Source organism: Chlorocebus sabaeus, chromosome 21 (assembly GCF_047675955.1).
Source record: "Chlorocebus sabaeus isolate Y175 chromosome 21, mChlSab1.0.hap1, whole genome shotgun sequence".
Classification (NCBI taxonomy): Eukaryota; Metazoa; Chordata; class Mammalia; order Primates; family Cercopithecidae; genus Chlorocebus; species Chlorocebus sabaeus.
This window is the reverse complement of record NC_132924.1, coordinates 45,843,611-45,865,145: the sequence shown is the minus strand read 5'-3', so window position 1 is coordinate 45,865,145 and position 21,535 is coordinate 45,843,611.

Sequence of the window (21,535 nt, the reverse complement as noted above, 5' to 3'; positions counted from 1 at the left end):
TTTTCTTACAATTCTGGAGGCTAAAAATCTGAGATCAGATTATGTAAGTCTGAGATCAGGGCATCATTGAGTTCTGGTGAGATCCCTCTTCTATTTTGCAGATTTCTAACTTTTCCTTGTATTCTCACATGGCAGAAAGAGAGTTAAAATCTTTCTGAGGTCTCCTTTATAAGGCCACTAATCTATTCAGGAGGGTTTCATCTCATGACCTAATTACCTCCCAAAGGCCTCGTCTCTTATTATCATCATATTGGGGATTAGGATTTCAACATACTAATTTTGGGTAGACACAAACATTCATTCCATTGTAGCTATCAACCTACTGAACATATATAGACCCAACAACTGCAGAATATATATGTATTTCAAATGCAGATAAAACATTCACCAAAGTAAATATATTGTGAAATAAAACCATAATAATTTCAGAAGGATGTCAAATAGGGTATAAAGACAATGGAATTAAATTTATAATAAAAAGTCTAGATAACTCATTTATTTTTTGTGCTGAATAATACATTAACAAAATATAATTTAAATCAATTGAAGATTAATTCCATTAACAACAGCATAAAAACATAAAATGCCTAGAAATAAATATACCAAAAAATGTACAAGAACTCTGTTCCAAAAACCACAAAATATTGCTGGGAAAGATTAAGAACACTTATAAACACATGAAGAAGTACACAATGGTCATGGGTCGGGAGACTCAATAATGTAAAGATACCTTATTGTGATGCTAATTTGTATTTCCTTGATAAAAAAAAAATGCCTACGATCATTCTCACATCTTTTTGAAATTTGATCACTAACTGATCCAGCTCTCATTTCACTGTATCTATACAGAGGAGTTGCATCCTCAAGGTATTAATTAACCCTATTTAGTGATAGCCCACTGACCTTCTGACTGAGCTCTTGGTTTATAAAGATAAATAACACAAGGTATCTGTCTTCAGGGAAATTGTAGTCTATATTGACTCTGCTGTAGCACACTGGAAGACACATGTTTTCAAAGCACTGTAGAGAAATTCAGCTGTAAAACCATTTTCTAAATTATCTAATGTACTGAAAATTAAATTAGACATCTTGATCAATATATAGTCTATCAAAATATTCCTTTAAAAAAAGTCTTCAGACTTTTAATTTGCCACTCATCTAACTGCTTGAACCATGAATAGTAGTTTTTATTCCAACAGACCAACATGCTAAATGTATGCCTTTATTTCTCAACTGGAAGTAGAGGCCTCAAAACCTCAGAAAGGAAACATTTGGTTTGGCCTTTTTTTAGCTGTCCTGATTGAGAATATACAGACAGCTATGAGAAGGAAGGATCCTGTTAAGTTTCCATAAAACTACCAACTCTGACACCACAGAACAGTTTGTTCCTTTTGTTGGTTTCACAGTCCCTGAAACTTGAAGGTGATGACAGGAAGAAAGGTTCATCAATAAAGAAATGAGAAAGTTACCTTAGAATAATTAGAAGCTTGGTTCTCCTGCAGAATATTTTTTATCTAATAAAGAAAATAGTATCAATTTCACTGTGAAAATTAAAACAATTTTAATTCTTTTGAAATGAACTTACTAAGAATATCATTCGGCCATAATATTTATTTTTCATTACTGTATGTCCTAAAGTTTAGGACTACCATGCTTAATTTTGCATTTTAAATTAACAGAACAGGATAAATATATATATAGTAACCTTTTTATCTTATTTGGACATACTAAAGTTCATAGCTTTTAATCTAGAAAAAATAAAAGATGTTAATACTTGATATGAGCTTTGTGACAAATTACAAATTCCCCAAATTATTGTGTGAATAGTGAGATGTGGAGCAACTAAAATCCTCACTTGACACTTTAATAAATGTCAGAAATAACTCTTATTTAACATTTTAGATGAGGTTAATATATTTTTATCCATTTTTATATAAAATATAATTTGCAATTAGTCTGCAGAATAAGAAACACTTAAAGTCTATAAATGTAATCATAAAAATAACAAAAAATGAGAATAATAGGAAATATTTACATAGTACTCAGTAAGAAAAGCAACTGGTGTTTGAATTATAAATCTTAATCAGGAATGACTATGAATATATTGAATAACTTGTTAAATCTTGTAGCCAGCCTGAATGAGAAACTCTGATCAAAAGAAGAACCCAGTTTCCATTCCTGGTTTTACCACTAATTAGATGTGTGGTGTTGAGTAAAAATAGAGAACTTTAGAATGAGATGAGGACTCAAAGGTCTCAGTGAAGACATTTTCTCCAATAGACAGGACTGTAACAGCTGATCTTACAGCCTCTGCTTTCACACTTACGTTGACAAAAGCTCACTACTTCATGAAGCATATAGTGTTTTCTAAAAATTACCTGCAATTACTTCAGTTTAAATACAGTGATATAAATGTGCATGTCCCCTATGGATAATTAGTTACCTGGAAGAATCCTAATCAAGACCACACACCCTGGGCTAGGCACAGTGGTTTACTCCTATAATTCCAGCACTTTGTGGGGATGAGGTGGGAAGATAGCTTGAAGCCAGGAGGTCCAGATCCCCATCTCTACAAAGTTTTCTAAAAAAAAAAAAAAAAAAAAAAAAAAGCAAAAAAACTAGCTAGGCATGATGGCATATAGTTGTAGCTCTAAATACTCTGGAGGCTGAGGTAGGAGGATCCCTTTGAGCCCAGGAGTTCAAGGCTGCAGTGAGCTAGGATTGTACCACTCCAGCCTGAGTGACAGCTCTCTTATTAAAAACAAACAAACAAACAAACAAACAAAAACACTTCACACTCTAGGGATGATTAACTACTACCTGGAAAATCCTAATCAGAATCTCACACTGGAGAATTATGGTCATAATCAATTCAATTGTCTTGAGTCATTATCCCTGCTCAGGGTTAGATGGTATGCTAGTCAGTCTAAGGAAAATTAGCAGTGCTTTTTCTGTGATAAAATGAGTATTGCCTCAGACGACATGGACGTATCACTTCTGCTACTGATTGAATAGGACATACCAACCTTGGTTGAATCCTTCAAAATAGTGCCTTACGTTTCAGGTTATAATCTCCCATGCTGACTAGCAAACTAATATAATTCTGCTACTGGAATATTGTGACATTTACCACATGGGGACCTTTCATTTAAGTTCATTGCAGGAGTGCCCCCACGTACCCCCCCCCAAAAAAATACTTCATCAGGTTTGCTGATGAATTTCGAAAGCCTGATTTGTGTGTGTTTGCTAATAAATACATCTGTGGCAGAATTCAGCCTGGGAGTTGCTTTTATTGTAATGTACCAAATGGTAGCAGGGTGCTGCAGGCTATAGATATCTAACCAAAGGAACCCAATCTTTCTGAGATTCATTTAGGTAAATTCACAAGAGCAGCCCCTTCTGTTTTATATTTGTGTTAATGTCTCAGAATACCATTTATTAATCTGCAAAGAGAATATCAAATTTGAAGTAGACTAAACCATGTAAATTAGCTGAACACATGAAATATCCTTTATATTGAGCTGACACAAACTTCTGTAAAACTTCTATGCATTTGTCATGGTTTTTGCCTTCTGGGCCACACACGTGAACTTAATTCTTCTAAAGTAGTGCTAAATTTTTAAATATAAACTCAAAGTAGAAGACCCAGAACATGACTTAATTTTCTATTCTGGCTGAGACTTCGCTTGCCAGAACAGCATAAAATTCCATCTCGGTCAGTTTGAGTGCTTGCCCTTTCCAAGTCTTGTGAAAACCCCAGAGTCTTACAAAAGCCTATTCAAGGAGTGCTTTCTGGTCTTTAGTTTGTGTTTATCTGCTCTAATTTACTATTTAAGACCAACCCATCCCTTGAAAGAGGCTACTCCTGTGCAAAGTGGAAAACCGGGGATCCTTGCCATAGCTCACAGGCCTGGTGCTTATACTGTAGAAGCTCTCTAGTTGCACCAGGTCATTTTACTCTGACATTTCGCCACTGCCGTGGAACACAGCACCTTGAGAATCTCTGCTATTGACAGAGCCAAATCATGGCCCTCTTCCTACTACTGGGGAAGCAATCCCAGCTAGATTTCTGCTTCCCCATCTCCAAAAACTGTGACCTTATACACAAGCACATGCACACCCGTTATCTTCATCCTGTGATGTTTCATCGTATCCTTCCCCATCAGTTCCTACTGCCATCCTCCAGAGGCAGTCACTGTTCTGATTTTTTTTAAACCATAGAATAATTTTGCCTACTCTGAAATTTGTGTAAATACAACCAGGTACATAGAACCATATAAAATGTACTGTATGTTTGTGGAAGGCTTCTTTCACTCAGCAACATGTCATGATTCATCTATACTGTTTGCATCAGAAAGTCATTCCTTTTCATACGTCTAGAGTGGTATTCCATGACATGCATAGGCCAAGTTTTAGTCATTCTCCTGTTCATTGAAAATTTGGTGATCAGCAGTTTTAAACTACTATGAAAAGTGTATTTGTAAACTTAAATTATATTTTAGCTAAATGTATTGGGGTGGCATTGCAGGGTCACTGGGTGGGTACATGTTCAGTTCTATAAGAAATTGCTAAAATGTTTTCAAAAGCAGTTGTACCATTTTACATTCTGGCTAAAAAATGAATAGCTCCATATCTCCATCCACATCTGGTGTTGTCAGTCTATATAGCTTTAACCTTTATACTGGTTGTGTAATAGCATCTCATTGTGGCTTAAAGTCATTCTTGTCTCATATATTTCTGTGCCTTTTAGTATTATTAACTTCAACATTAAGCAATAATGAAACCATCTCTTGTGTATCCAAGTTTTAAATCAATAACTTGAAAGAAGCAATCGACTTGGGAAAAGATGCATATACATGCCTACTCCTATTGTTTGCAAGGGCTGGAAAAGGAGTATAAATGGAGATCAACATATGATAGTCTAATATTTAAAAGTTCTAACTTGAGCTGGCAAACTCTTATGTAACAGGTTTTATCCTCTTACCTTGACATATCTACCTGCAGAGGGATCTAGGAGGGCAAACTCACAGTTCACACCTGAGTGTAGACATGTGAGGAAGCCAAGCCAAAGCCTTCTGACCTCCAGATTCCCAGCTCTGTCTCCTCTCCACCCCACAGAAGGTTACCCAGTGCACACCTTTGTGGACTGTCCAGATAAGGCATCTGAGCTTTGTTCCTCTTTCCATATACAGCTTCCCCTGAGCCATCCTTGGGTCTAGTGAGGAACATGTCAGTGTAATCATCTGGAGGGTGGGCCAACAGATGGACTTTGGTGGGTGTGTCGTTTCAGCCCTACCCAAATCCTTGCTCTTTGGAAGAAATGTGGCCAGAGGCACAGACTCCTTTAAGTAAATCTGAGCAGAGTAGAGTGGGCACACCCATTTTATTTGCTACTGAAGTTTCATTTCACTATTTGCCTCAGAGACATGAATTTCGTATTGGGCCACCACGGTTGCAATAGTGGCAGATCCTGAACAAATCTCTTATTTCCTCAGCCACCTTGGGCTTTCCCCAGCATTTGGCTGAGATGAATGTGATATTTTCACAAGGAAACAAAAAAGGAACAACAAAACTAACAAACAGATTGCAAAAGCATAGAAATGGATGTTGATCTATCTCGGATAACTTTTTATGGCTGACGTGTAGAAATACATTAGTGAAATAGTCAAAATCTAAATAACAAGAGGAAAAGAACACATACTCCCACAAGCAGGCACGCACACATTCCTACCAAAATTGTATACAGCTGAATTAGAAATGCTTCAGAAAACATTTATTCATAGAGGTTAAATTTGTAAAACACTATATCCACTAGTCACTGCTCTAAGTGCTCTACATGAGTTATTTAATGCTTACATGCCATTTCTTTTCTTTTCTTTTCTTTTCTTTTTAGAGACAGAGTCTTGCTCTGTTACCCAGGCTGGAGTGCAGTGGCGCTATCTCAGCCCACTGCAACCTCCACCTTTCAGGTTCAAGTGATTCTCCTGTCTCAGCCTCCCAAGTAGCTGGGATTACAGGCATGCACCACCACACCAGGCTAGTTTTTTTGTATTTTTAGTAGAGACGAGGTTTCACCGTGTTGACCAGGCTGGTCTCGAACTCCTGACCTCAGGTAATCCACCTGCCTCAGCCTCCCAAAGTGCTATAATCCCCCAAAGGGATTACAGGAGTGAGCCACCACGCCCAGCATTTTCATCTCCATTTTAGAGATGTGGAAACTGAAGATCAGAGAGATTAGGGTAAAAAGATTGTTACATTTACTTGCTAGGGAGTGGCATAGGCAACATTCAAATCCAGACAGTCTGGCTGCGGAGTCCACAGGCCTGGCCAGGAGGCTATGCTGGGTAGGTCTACTATGTGTTAGGCATTTTATGAGGTGTTTTATATAGATTAGCTAATTCAAACTGTGACATAGGTATAATTATCTCTGCTTGACAGATGAGAAAACAAAGGCTAACTAATTTGCCAAAATTATAAAACTAGTAAATGGCTAAGCTGGATTTTACTAACTTGCCAAAGCTATATAACTAATAAGTGGCTGAGCTCGGTTTTACACTTGATTAAATTATGTTCAGGACACTTTGCCTATGAAGGCTACATGTAATATTTTAAAGAATTAAATTTTTTTTTTTTAATTTTTGATTTATACATCAAGGAATAAGATTCAAGTATCTGAGTTTTTTTGTTTTGTTTTGTTTTGTTTTGTTTTTGTTTTTTACATGGAGCTCCTTGTCCTTTAACAATGCCTGATAAATGAGTCATTACTGTATCTCACTACACACAGGGGAGATGTGATTTAATTTCCAGTCTACAGCCAACACCAAACCTAGGGTTTTGAAGGGTGCATTACAACTGGCTTTAAATGTATTTGATTTTTCCCCAGGAGAAAAAAAAAGTGTCTTAGACATAGAAAGAAATATATCCATTAAGTATCAAACACTATTTCATTTCTATGTAAATCTATGGATAAGATAACTTAGTGATTTCATATTTCCCTGTGAATGCAATAAAATCTGATGGAAACTGAAGAAAAAATATCTACACCAAATCATTCAATATGCATTCCTCAGTACATTCCAGAGCTTGGAGCACATACAGGAAAGTATGGAAAAAATGACTGCCTGTGTTCTTCTACTTAGATTTAATTTTCCTTTTGAGCCCTTAGTGTGGGCATAGGTGTGGTGTTTTATTGTACATTTGTCACATGTTTCCAAGTTGCCACTGAATTAAGCATGTGCTTCTTGAATATAAGAGGAATTGAAACAGAAAAATTTCTTAAAGGAACCATTGCACTCTCTGTTCCTAAACAGATAAATACCTGCACATTTTAGCATAAAATGGAGAGACTTTTATGCTTGCAACCATACTCACCATGCCCTACTTTTACAATAGTGGGTCTTACTTGAAGAAACATTCATTAACTAATTATTACAGTTAAATTGTGCTTCAGAGTCTTCACACACACCAAAAAAAAAAAAAAATACTTTTCACAGATCTTGAAAATCCTAGAAGGTCTAAAAAGAAAGTAGTTCGACAATGGGAATTGCCAGTAGCATTCAAGGGCTGGTGATTAGAAAAAGAAAAGCAAATACAATCGTAGGTAACTCCATGACTTTTAAAATAGAAATGTCTGTGTGGCCGGGAGCAGTGGCTCATGCCTGTAATCCCAGAACTTTGAGAGGTCAAGAAGGGCGGATCACCTGAGGTCAGGACTTCAAGACCAGCCTGATCAAGATGGCAAAAACCCCTCTCTACTAAAAATACAAAAAATTAGCCAGGCGTGGTGGCACATGCCTGTAATCCCAGCTGTTTGGGAGGCTGAGGCAGAAGAATCACTTGAACCAGGGAGGCAGAAGTTGCAATGAGCTGAGATTGTGCCACTGTACTCCAGCCTGGGCAACAAGAGTGAAACTCTGTCAAAAAAAAAAAAAAAAAAAAAAGGAAAAGGAAGAATAAAGGAGAGGAAGGAGAGGAAGGGGAGGAAGGGGAGGAAGGGGAAGAAGAGGAAGAAGAAGAAGAAGAAGAAGAAGAAGAAGAAGAAGAAGAAGAAGAAGAAGAAGAAGAAGAAGAAGAAGAAGAAGAAGAAGAAGAAGAAGAAGAAGAAGGAGGAGGAGGAGGAGGAGGAGGAGGAGGAGGAGGAGGAGGAGGAGGAGGAGGAGGAGGAGGAGGAGGAGGAGGAGGAAGGAAGAAGAAGAAGAAAGGAAAAAGAAAGAAGAAGAACAAAGAAGAAAGAAGAAGGAAGAAGAAGAAAGAAGGAAGAAGAAGAAGAAGAAGAAGAAGAAGAAGAAGAAGAAGAAGAAGAAGAAGAAGAAGAAGAAGAAGAGGAGGAGGAAGAAATAATATTAAAATAGAAATGTCTGCAACATGTCTCCAATTGAGAATGCCATATCAGTATAGGTCTAGGTTTACCAAGCATGGCAACGTTGTTGCTGTTCTGTGTTTCTCTCAACCATATTATAAATATCAATGTATATTGTCACAAGATTTATCTGTGCTGTTTGGTTAGCTTTTGGAACTTGATTTTCCAAGATTGCTTCAGCAATAAATGGGAGGCACATGGTGAGAACAGATCCCACACAACTTTTGGTACCAAAGCCTGGGCACAGCCCACACATAGCAGGGAGCTACTCTCACACATTTGGCAGTCCTGCTGGGGCATGGAGCCATGGGCAACCTGGTTGCCCCAAGTCCTTCCCTAAATGAGAGGGTCTCCTTGGAAGTATGCAAACCAACATCTCCAGTGGCAAAGCTTAGAAATAAATACTTGGAGTAAAAGGAGATGAGAAGGAAAACAAACACATTGCAGTCTCTTTGCCAGCATCAACAGTGGGAGAAGAAATCCTTTAACTTGGTATTTTGGAAACAGGAGCTTTCAAGGTGAAGAATATTTTTCTGTTGTTTAGTGATTGAATTCTGTCCTGCTTTGATTTGTGACTTATAGCGTACTGGGTTTTTTTATTGCTGTTGTTTGTGACTTTTTTTCTTTAAGAAACAAAACCATATCCAATAGGACATGACAAAAGGCAGTTACCCTCCAGATTTTAATAAAGTTATGCAGAGGGTATTTCTAATGAACTTTAAAACATTTTATGGAAGGAAATACAATATCTTATGAATCTGCTATGTGCTAGACAGTATGTTAAGTGTTTAACAAGTTATTTCATTTGGTTCTCATAATTAAACTGATAAAATATTTATTTTTATCTCTGTCTTGTTGATGTAGAATTTAAGGAACAATGAAGTAAACTGACATGCTCATAGTCATACAGCCACAAATGTGATTTTAGAAACTCAAACTTCAGCTCTACCTTTGTTTAACAAAGAAATCCGTTCTGCGTTACCACACTATAAAGAAAAATGCATACATTTTCTCCTCAGTTTTAATTACTAAATAATTTTATCACATAACAATATCTTATACCAAGTATGAATTTAGGTATTTTCCAGAAATCTCCATTGTCAATTGTATAATTTTATTTTAACAGGATTTCTAAGAGATATGTTTTCAGCCTATCTGGTTACATGATTCGAATAAAACATTATTACACAGAATCAAAAACTAATTAAATTAGAAGACTACCTAGGGATTGTCTTGTTCTGCAATGTCCATGGTCATCACTAGCCACATGTGACCATTTAAATTTAAATTAATTAAAATTGACTTCTGGTTTCTGGTTCCGCATGTAACACGCTTGGAAACTGGCAACCCATTCTAACAGCAAGTAAAAAGCTATACAATCAGAAAAATTAGTAACTCTTCTTGAATCCAAAAGAGAGAGTCAGGACACACAACGAACTGCTGCCCCAAGATTGGAAAGACAGGTAGAATGCCAGGAGTCACAGCTTAGCACAACTGCCTCACAAGCAGAAACCTCCAAGGCAACCTGGGCTACAGTAAGAAACCTAACCGTAATTAACAAATTGCTGAAGGCTCAGTGTGGACAACTCCAAGAGTTAAAAACTCCGGGGGAACTCAGTGATTTGGCGGCCCTCACAATTTTGTAAGATTTATGTCCAGGAGATTGGCCAGGTTCTCACAATAAAAATCACAGAAAGATCCCTTCATGGTTTCTGTAGGGAAAAGGAAAATAAACCATTTTGAAATTTGCCAAAGCATCCTGTTCTTAATACGACCTGCCCTCAGAAGAAACTAGTTAATCACAGCCTAACATGCTGGGTTTTTATTAAAGCCTAACTAACCTGGAGGAAGAGAAACACTCAACTTCAGCCTACTGTAGCTATCCTGTCCTATCTAAAGTGGGTGGACTCAGTAGCACAGTAGCACACACGAAGTTCATAGTTCGGAGGCATAGACTAACCAGAAGACTGAGAGCTAATAATAAGTATAGAATGCTCCCCCTTCCCACACACCTTACCACCACATTTCTAAAGGGCTATTTACAGAAATTCCTTTTACCCAGTACATCACATCCCACTATCAATAAAATAATTACAAAGCACACCAAAAGACAAAACACACACACACACACACACACACAATTTGAAGAGATGAGCAAGCATCAGAACCAGATATGGCAGAGATGTTGGAATTAACAGACTGAGAATTCAAAACAACTGTGATTAACATGCTGAGGGCTATAAGGAATAAAGCAGACAGCATGCAAGAACAGATGAGCAAAGTAAGCAGAGCAATGGAAATCATAAGAAAGAACCAAAAAAGAAATACTAGATGTCAAAAACAGTGTAACAGATATGAAGAATGACTTTGATGGGTTTATTAATATGCTGGACACAAGTGGGGAAAGAATCTCTGAGTTTGAGGATAGATCAATAGAAACCTCCAAAACTGAAAAGAGAACACCAAATATTAAAAACAAATACAGAATATTCAAGGACTATGAAACAACTACAAAAGGTGTAACATATGCATAATGGGATAACAAAAGAAGAAGAGAAAGTGAAAGGGGGAGGAGAAAGTAGAGGAGGAAGAGGAATATTTTAAACAATAGTGGCTGAGGATTACCCCAAATTAATGTCAAACAGAAAACCACAGACCCAAGAAATGTAGAGAACACCAAGCAAGATAAATACCAAAAAACAAAACAAAACAAAACAAAACAAACCCCACATCTAAGAATACAAAAAAACTACAGAAAATCAAAAATAAAGAAAAAACTGCAGAAAATCAAAGATAAAGAAAAAATCCTGAAAGGAGTCTGAGAAGTAGGGGTAGAGATGAAACATCTTACTTATAAAGGAAAAAAAATAAAAATTACATCTTACTTCTCCTCAAAAAAACATTTAAGTAAAAAGAAATTAAGGGAAAGTATTTAAAGTGTTGAGAGGAAAAAAACTCCACAAATCTAGAATTCTGTACCCTGCAAAATTATTCTTCAAAAGTGAAAGACAAATGAGGACTTTCTCAGATGAACAAAAATTGAAGAAATCTGTTGCCAGTAGACCTGAAATGTTAAAAGAAGTTATTTAGAAAGAAGGAAATAAATATAGTTCAGAAATTTGTATTGATATAAAGAAAGGAGGAGGATTGAAAAAGAAATAAGTGAAGATAGGCTGGACTTGATGGCTCATGCCTGTTATCCCAGCACTTTGAGAGGCCAAGGAGGATGGATCACTTCAGGTCAGGAGTTCAAGACCAGCCTGGCCAACATGATGAAGCCCCATTTCTACTAAAAATACAAAAATTAGTTGGGTGTGATGATGTGGACCTGTAACCCCAGCTACTCTGGAGGCTAAGGCAGGAGAATCACTTGAACCTGGAAGGCAGAGATAGAGTATAGTGAGCTGAGATCACACCAATGCACTCCAGCCTGGGAAACAGAATGAGACTCCATCTCAAAAAACAAAACAACAACAACAAAAATAAATATGTACACATTTTTTTCTTACTCAATTAGTCTAACACTAACAGCTTGTTCAAAATAATAATAGCAATAATATATTTGACTAGGTATGCTTATGTAAATATTTGTGGGCTGTTTGTGTGTTCATGTGTATGTCTGTGTCTGTGTATATACCTATGTATACTCACATATAAGTGAAATAAATGACAGCAATGATGCAAAGGTCAGGAGGAAGGATTTAGGATTATTTTGTTAGCCTATGAAGTAGTATGGTGTTATTAGAAAGTGGGCTTGGATTAGTTGTAAACGTATACTGCAAATTCTAGGACAAACACTAAAAATTTTTTTTTCAATGATCTAGTAAGAAAGGAAAGAAAATTGAATCATTTAAAGTACTAAACTAAAACTACAAATGGCAGAAAAAGAATGAAAGACAAAAAGGTAACAAATAGAAAACAGGAAGAAATATAGTAGATATTAATCAAATTACATCAATAATTATTCTAAACAATGATATTCTAAATGCACCCATTAAAAGACAGAGATTCTCAGGGTTCACCAAAAATAGACCCAAATTTATATTCTCTACAAAAAACCCACTTTAAATATGAAGAGATATATATATAGAGAGAGATAGATTGACAGATAGAATAAAAATAAATGAATGGAAAAAAATACACCAGTCTAACACTAATCAAAATAAAGCAAGAGTAGATGTTATAATTTTAGATTAAACCCATCAGTTTGCTGTATTCAGGAGATCCATCTCACATGCAGAGACATACATAGGCTCTAAATAAAGGGATGGAGGAAGATCTACCAAGCAAATGGAAAACAAGAAAAAGCAGGGGTTGCAACCCTAGTCTCTGATAAAACAGACTTTAAACCATCAAAGATCAAAAGAGACAAAGAAGGCCATTACATAATGGTGAAGGGATCAATTCAACAGGAAGAGCTAACTATCCTAAATATATATGTGCCCAATAAAGGAGCACCCAGATTCATAAAGCAAGTCCTTAGAAACTTACAAAGAGACTTAGACTCCCATACAATAATAATGGGAGACTTCAACACCCCACTGTCAACATTAGACAGATCAACGAGACAGAAAGTCAGCAAGGATATCCAGGAATTGAACTCAACTCTGCACCAAGCGGACCTAATAGACATCTACAGAACTCTCTACCCCAAATCAACAGAATATACATTCTTCTCAGCACTGCATCACACTTATTCCAAAATTGACCACATAGTTGGAAGTAAAGTACTCCTCAGCAAATGTAAAAGAACAGAAATTATAACAAATTGTTTCTCAGACCACAGTGCAATCAAACTAGAACTCAGGACTAAGAAAATCAATCAAAACCACTCAACTACATGGAAGTCAAATTGCCCCTGTTTGCAGATGACATGATTGTATATTTAGAAAACCCCATTGTCTCAGCCCCAAATCAAGCTGATAAGCAACTTCAGCAAAGTCTCAGGACACAAAATTAATGTGCAAAAATCACAAGCATTCTTATACACCAGTAACAGACAGAGAGCCAAATCATGAAAGAACTCCCATTCACAATTGCTTCAAAGAGAATAAAATACCTAGGAATCCAACTTACAGGGGATGTAAAGGACCTGTTCAAGGAGAACTACAAACCACTGCTCAGTGAAATCAAAGAGGACACAAACAAATGGAAGAACATACCATGCTCATGGATAGGAAGAATCAATATCGTGAAAATGGCCATAATGCCCAAGGTAATTTATAGATTCAATGCAATCCCCATTAAGCTACCAATGACTTTCTTCACAGAATTGGAAAAAACTGCTTTAAAGTTCCTATGGAACCAAAAAAGAGCCCACATTGCCAAGACAATCCTAAGTCAAAAGAACAAAGCTGGAGGCATCACGCTACCTGACTTCAAACTATACTACAAGGCTACAGTAACCAAAACAGCATGGTACTGGTACCAAAACAGAGATATAGACCAACGGAACAGAACAGAGCCCTCAGAAATAATACCACACATCTACAGCCATCTGACCTTTGACAAACCTGACAAAAACAAGAAATGGGGAAAACATTTCCTATTTAATAAATGGTGCTGGGAAAAATTGGCTAGCCATAAGTAGAAAGCTGAAACTGGATCCTTTCCTTATTCCTTATATGAAAATTAATTCAAGATGGATTACAGACTTAAATAACAGACCTAAAACCATAAAAATCCTAGAAGAAAACCTAGGTAATATCATTCAGGATATAGGCATGGGCAAGGACTTCATGTCTAAAACACCAAAAGCAATGGCAACAAAAGCCAAAATTGACAAATGGGATCTAATTAAACTAAAGAGCTTCTGCACAGCAAAAGAAACTACCATCAGAGTGAACAGGCAACCTACAGAATGGGAGAAAAATTTTGCAATCTACTTATCTGACAAAGGGCTAATATCCAGAACCTATAAAGAACTCAATAAAATTTACAAGAAAAAAACAAACAACTCCATCAAAAAGTGGGCAAAGGAAATGAACAGACATTTCTCAAAAGAAGACATTTATACAGCCAACAGACACATGAAAAAATGCTCATCATCACTGGCCATCAGAGAAATGCAAATCAAAACCACAATGAGATACCATCTCACACCCGTTAGCATTGCAATCATTAAAAAATCAGGAAACAACAGGTGCTGGAGAGGATGTGGAGAAATAGGAACACTTTTACACTGTTGGTGGGACTCTAAACTAGTTCAACCAATGTGGAAAACAGTGTGGCGATTCCTCAAGGATCTAGAACTAGAAATACCATTCAACCCAGCCATCCCATTACTGGGGATATACCCAAAGGATTATAAGTCATGCTGCTATAAAGACACATGCACACACGTCTGTTTATTGTGGCACTATTCACAATAGCAAAGACTTGGAATCAATCCAAATGTCCATCGGTGACAGACTGGATTAAGAAAATGTGGCACATATACACCATGGAATACTATGCAGCCATAAAAAACGATGAGTTCGTGTCCTTTGTGCGGACATGGATGCAGCTGGAAACCATCATTCTCAGCAAACTATCACAAAAACAGAAAACCAAATACCGCATGTTCTCACTCATAGGTGGGAACTGAACAATGAGATCACTTGGACACAGGAAGGGGAACATCACACACTGGGTCCTATTGTGGGGAGGGGGTAGCGGGGAGGGATAGCATTAGGAAATATCCCTAATGTAAATGACGAGTTAATGGGTGCAGCACACCAACATGGCACATGTATTCCTATGTAACAAACCTGCACGTTGTTCACATGTACCCTAGAACTTAAAGTATAATAATAAAGATTAATTTGCAAAAGTCAATCACTTTCCTATATACCAGAAATAAACAAGTGAAATTTGAAATTAAAAACACAATATTATTTATATTAACACCCCCAAAAGGAAAAACTTAGGTATAAATTATATATGTATATGTATGTGTGTGTGTGTATATATGTGTGTGTGTGTGTGTGTATGAGGAAAACTATAAAAACTCTTATAAAAAAATCAAAAAAGAACTAAATAGATAGTCCATCTTCATAAATAGGAAAACACAATATTGTCAAGATGTCAGTTCTTCCCAACTTGATACATAAATTGAATGTAATCCTAACCAAATCCCAGAAAGTTATTTTGTAGATGTTGGCAAAGTAATTCTTACGTTTATACAGGGAGGCAAAAGATCCAGAACAGTGAACACAATATTGAAGTAGAAGAACAAAGTTGGAGGACTGAAACTACCCAAATTCAATACTCACAATAAGCTATAGTAATCACGACAGTGTGACAGTGGCAAAAGAACAGGTCAAAGATCAACAGAACAAAACAGAGAGCCCAGAAATAAATCCACATAAATACAGTCCACTGACCTTCGACAAAGAGTGAAGGCAATCAGGGAGCAAAGATAGTCCTTTTAACAAATGGTGCTGGAACAACTAAACATCCACATATTAAAAAAAAAAAAAATTAATCTAGACACAGACATTGTACCCTTCACAAAAATGAATTCAAAATAGATCACAGACCTAAGTGTAAAATGCAAAATTACAAAACTCTTAGAAGACTATGTAGAAGAAAATATACATGACCTTGGGTACAGTCATGACTACATACCAAACCAAAGACATAACTCATAAAATAAATAATTTGTAAGTCAGACTTTATTAAAATTAAAAATTATGCTCTGTGAGAGACAATACCAAGAAAATAAAAAAGATGAGCCACAATGTAAGAGAAAATATTTGCAAAAGATACATCTGATAAAGTAGTGCTATCTAAAATATACAGAAAAAAACAAAAAACAAAACAAAAAAAAACAACCTCTTGAAACTCAACAATAAGAGAACAACCCAATGGAAAAAAATGGACCAAAGATCTCAACAGAGAAATAAGATATAGATGGCAAATAAGCATACGAAATGAAAAGATGTTCCACACCATATGACATCAGAGAAATTCAAATTAAAACAAGATACCACTGCACACCTACCAGAATAGCCCATACCTAGAATACTGACACCACCAAAGATTGGCAAGAACATGAAGCAACAGGAACTCTCATTCATTGCTGTGGGGAATGCAAAATGTTAGTCACCTTGGAAGACAGTTCTTCGGTTTTTTTTTAAAAAAATAAAACATACTTTTATCATGTGATCCATTAATTACACTCGTTGGTGTTTACCCAGAGTAGCTGAAAACTTATGTCCATGCAAAAATATGCACATAAATGTTTATAGCAGTTTTATTCATAATTGCCAAAACCTGGAAGCAACCAAGATGTCCTTCAGTAGCAGAATGGATAAACTGTGGTACACTCAAACAATGGAATACTATTCAGAGTTAAAAAGAAATAAGCCATAAAGCCTTGAAAAAACATGGAGGAAACTTAAATGCCTTTTAACTGAAAGAAGACAATCTGAAAAGGCTACATACTGTACAATTCCAATTACAAGACATTGTGGAAAAGGCAAAACTATGGATACAGTAAAAATATCTGGTTGGAAGGGGTTAAGTGGGAGGAAAGGATAAACAGGTAGAGAAGAGAACATTTTAGGGGCAGTGAAAATCCTCTGTGTGATACTATAATGGTTGATACATGTCATTACACATTTTTCCAAACCCACAGAATGTACACCACCAAGAGCAAACCCTAATATAAACCACGGACTTTGGACAATTCTGATGTGTCGAGATAGGTTTGTCAATTGTAACAAATGACCACTGTGATGGGGGATGTTGATAATGAGGGAGGCTGTGCATGTGCAGGGGCAGGGAGTATATGGGAAATGTCTGCATCTTTCTCTCATTTTGTTGTGATCCTAAAATTACTCTAAAAAAGTAATGCCTTTAAAAATTAATTAAAACTAAGTGAACTGAGAACAATTCATTCATTAGTCACATGTTTCAAGGGTTTAATAGCTACATGTGGCTTATGACTACCATATTGGACAGTGCAGATTATACAATATTTCCCTTGTCACAGAAAGTTCCATTGAGCAGTACTGCTCTAGTCCTTACTACTTTACGTTTCCTATGAAAACACAAAAGCCCAGAGTTACTGATCATATAACGAAACCTGTCTTGATGTGCTTTCTCATCCTGCTTTCTTGTCACCACACCACACTGTCCCCAAATAAGTTTTATGTGAGCAAAACTTTGGTAAACAATTATAGGAAAAACTGTGAGAAATGCATTTCCTGTTTATGACATGCCAAAGTGAATGAGAAATAACACTTTTATAATTTCATCATAAATTATAGGATTGATGGCAAAGGTAGTATTCATCTGCCAAAATAGCATGTTCTTATTAAACTGCGTCATAATCTTAAAAAAAGGCTATGAAACTTTAATGAATATTTTTTTCCTAAATACATACACCTGTAAGAATTTACCTCTTATTTTTAAGTGGTAACAATTTAAATGTCCATGTTGTGATAAAATAAAGTGATTCATTTAATTATACTTAAATTATAAGGTTAAAAATGGAAACTATCAATATGCTTTATACATGAGAAAATAATTCTCAAATTGTTTTAAACTATAATTCTCACGGTACTTGGATCCTCAAAATACCTTCATGTACAGATGCTCCTCATTTTACAATGAGTTTACATCTAGATAAACAAATTGTAAGTTGAAAATATTCTAAGTCAAAATGCATTTAATACACCTAACCTACTGAATACCGTAGCTCAGCCTCATCTACCTTAAACATTCTCAGAAGCCTTACATTTAAAACTTCATGTAAATAATTGCAAACATATAGGTCAAGACATTATGATTGAGACCAAAAAGTTTCTCTTTACTTATTTACTGTTAACTTGGAGGATCATGTGATTGCCTATTTTCCCTGTAGTAATTACAGCTGACTTTAACACTCCATTGAGGCTTTGCAGTAATACTGGTGCTACTGCATTGTAATTCATATTAGTTTACCAGGAAGGATTAAAAATGATTCAGTGATTAAACTTTCCTTACAGCGTTCTCCTGAAAAAAAAAAAAAAAAAAAAAAAAAGCTAAATTCTGGTTCACAGGTGGGAAGAATGAAGTGTAACGCTGTGATTATCTAAGGGCTTGTTCAATATACCAGAACATGCAGCAACTTGAGAGTCAGGAAACCTGGATTCAATGGCTCACAAATGACCACAAGCCATGTAAGACTCTTGGGCCTTAATTTTCACATGTATAAAATCAGTGTAATAGCTAAAGGACTCTGACAGATGTAACATCTTATGAATACACCTCGTATACTTGTGAGTACGTTCATCTCCTAGGATATCAACCAGGGGGCTGGATTGTATGAAGTAGCTTGGGTGAAGTAGCATGATTGTAACATTTGAAGATGCAGTGTCTTTCATTTTAACCCTCCCTTTCCATCCTTTTCCACTATTCAGGGTATCTCCTGAGAGAGATTGAAGAAACTTAGATTTTATCTCTTACCCTTTAGTGTAGACATTTCAGTTATTTTAAGTTTGCTTCCTTCTTTGCTTCTGTATCATCCAAGTTTTTATTTCTTATCTTTGTTTGTTTGTTTTGGTCGCTTTTCTTTCTCTTAGGGGCTTTTTTCTGAACCGTGTAGTGATCTTCAGCAGTGATCTTACATGATGGGTGTAGCATGAAAAACTGATCAAGGGGCAGAGGCTGCACATGGGTGGGCTACGTCGGTGGGGCTCTGACTGGCCTGGTTCATGGGCGATCCCAAGTGTAACATCTGCAGACTCTTTCTCTTGGAATACACAGTTTCTCCACAGAATTGTTTTCCCAGCTATTCCCAGGACAATTATTTTCTGAAAAAACTGCCCCCTCCCGATGAGGGAAAAGGCCTGAGTGGAGTTTTCTCCTCTTTGCCTGTGCTACTGACCTGTGAAAACCAAAAGGAAAGATGGTCCCACAAACAAATGAATCCTACCCAATTAAGTTCCAGATAAGAGTTTCTGGACCTTATTTTGGTCCCCAGAAATAGTAAAAAAAAAAAAAAAAAAAAATAGTTGGAGCTTCATAACCAGATCATTCTGCCTCCAGCACATACTTGCTTAACCACCTATTGCTTCTCACATCTAATTCATCTCTCCTAATCACAATCTCCCTCCATTTCTTGAACCCATATTACCTCTCGTTCATTTCTCCCTTAATGTGTTTATTTTCCATGTGTTTTGTTCCTCAGTGCAATTTGAAGGACATGATCCCGAGACCAGTGGTTCTCAAACTTCAGTGAGCATGAACATCACTTGGAGGGTGCAGAAGCATAGAGCATTGGGCCCTGCCATCAGAGATTCTGATTCAGTAAGTCTGAAATGGAGCCTGAAGATGGCATTTCTAATAAGCTCTCCTCAGATGATGTGCATGCTGCTTATCCAGAGACCATACTCTGAGAACAATAGACAGAGAGTCTATATTCATTGAAAGATCATAAGGCATAGAAGTAACAAATGACTTCAAGCTATAGCCTTGGTGGGAAGAGAGTTTCTAATATCATTTCTGCTTGGTTGGGTTAACATTTATTGAAAGCTTTATTCAATTATGATTTAAGGCGATACTGCCTTTAATATTGAGGGCTAATTTTCATTTTCTTACATTTAACTTTTTATTCATTCAACATGCCTTTTAGTGAATAAGATTAGAGATAGGAGTACGCTGTTTAGTAAAAGAAAATAGCGTGGGAAAGGCAGAATATGGGAAACAATGAGGTGGTTTTCTGGATGGGTAAGTGCCCAATTTGTTAAATAATACACACACACACACATACACATACACATCCTGCTGGTTCAGTTTCTCTGGGGAACACTAGCATAGTAAGAGAAGAAAATTGTGTATATGTGTGTGTGTGATAGCACATGTATGAAGAGCTAGCACATGTGTGGACATACATGCATATGCATTAGCTCTTACATAAATGCACGCATACATGCTAATTATTCACATATGTGTTAGGAAACATATATGTATATATGTATATTTACATATATTAACATGCATAATGTGTATAAAGCACAACGGTTTGAATTAACATTTTAATAAAAGCAGATGTTTGAATAAGGAGTTACAGGAAAAGAATTCAAGCTTAAGTGACATGGAGGCAATAGCATGATGAGCAAAAATAGCAAAATCAAAAGGAGTACTTATTTGGGAATAGGAGATAAGGCAGTACAATGAATTCAGGTTTATTTTGGAACATGTTACATTTGATTTACTAAATGGATCCCCAGAAAGGAAATTTAGGTAGTGAGTAGCGAAAGATTAGTAATGTATAATAAAATAATTGGGGAGGATAGCAACATCTAAATTCTAGTCTTTTTTTTTTTTACTTTTTTTTAGCAACATCTAAATTCTAGTCTATTTTTTTTTTATTCCAGTTATTATTTTAAACTGGAATAAAACTGTCAAGATTTTTAACGCATAAATATGTATACTTCTATTAACAAATATTAAGGAAAGACTAAAATTTTAATGGAATGGATAGAGCAAATTCTGTATTTTAACAGTAGTTTCTGCCAGTCCTTCTATTAAAGCATAGGCAATTAGGTGTTATGAATTTATAATACATTACTTATATTTTTCATTTTTGTAATGCTTAAGGTGAACTGCTACTTCATAAAAGTGAGTTCATGTGTCAGGTGTCAAGTATTATTAAGCAGAATAGTATTAATGCTGAACTACCAAAGAAGTAAAAACTTATGGTCATACATACCTATGTATAATTTGTTACAGTGATCATCCATTGTATGTCAGACTCTGTGGTATTTACTCTAGTTCTTCCTCAGAATATACCTGCTGGGTAAGTATTTCTTCCCTAATCTATCCATGAGGCTCTAACTAATTCCCTTGAGCACAAACAGCTAGTAAGGATCCAGTTTGATCAGAACCCAAACTCTATGTGATTTTGACAACACTTAGGTGTGTGGAATAGTTAACAGAAGAGATTTTTTTCACCCGATGGTTATCAAAATTAAGCATTTCTATTGGTTAGAAATGCCTCAAGAGCATTCTGTGGCTTAGGGTTTTGTATTCTTTTTGGGTTCTGCTCAGAGTCACAGAGGAAGTTGTAATAAAAGTTCTCTCATGGAAAGACACTTAATTTTACTTCAGCTACTGTCTCCTCCCACTCGCCATAAAAAGTTTATGTACCACAGACCATAAAGAATACAACCAAAGACAGAGACTCACAGAACAGGGTTGATGTAA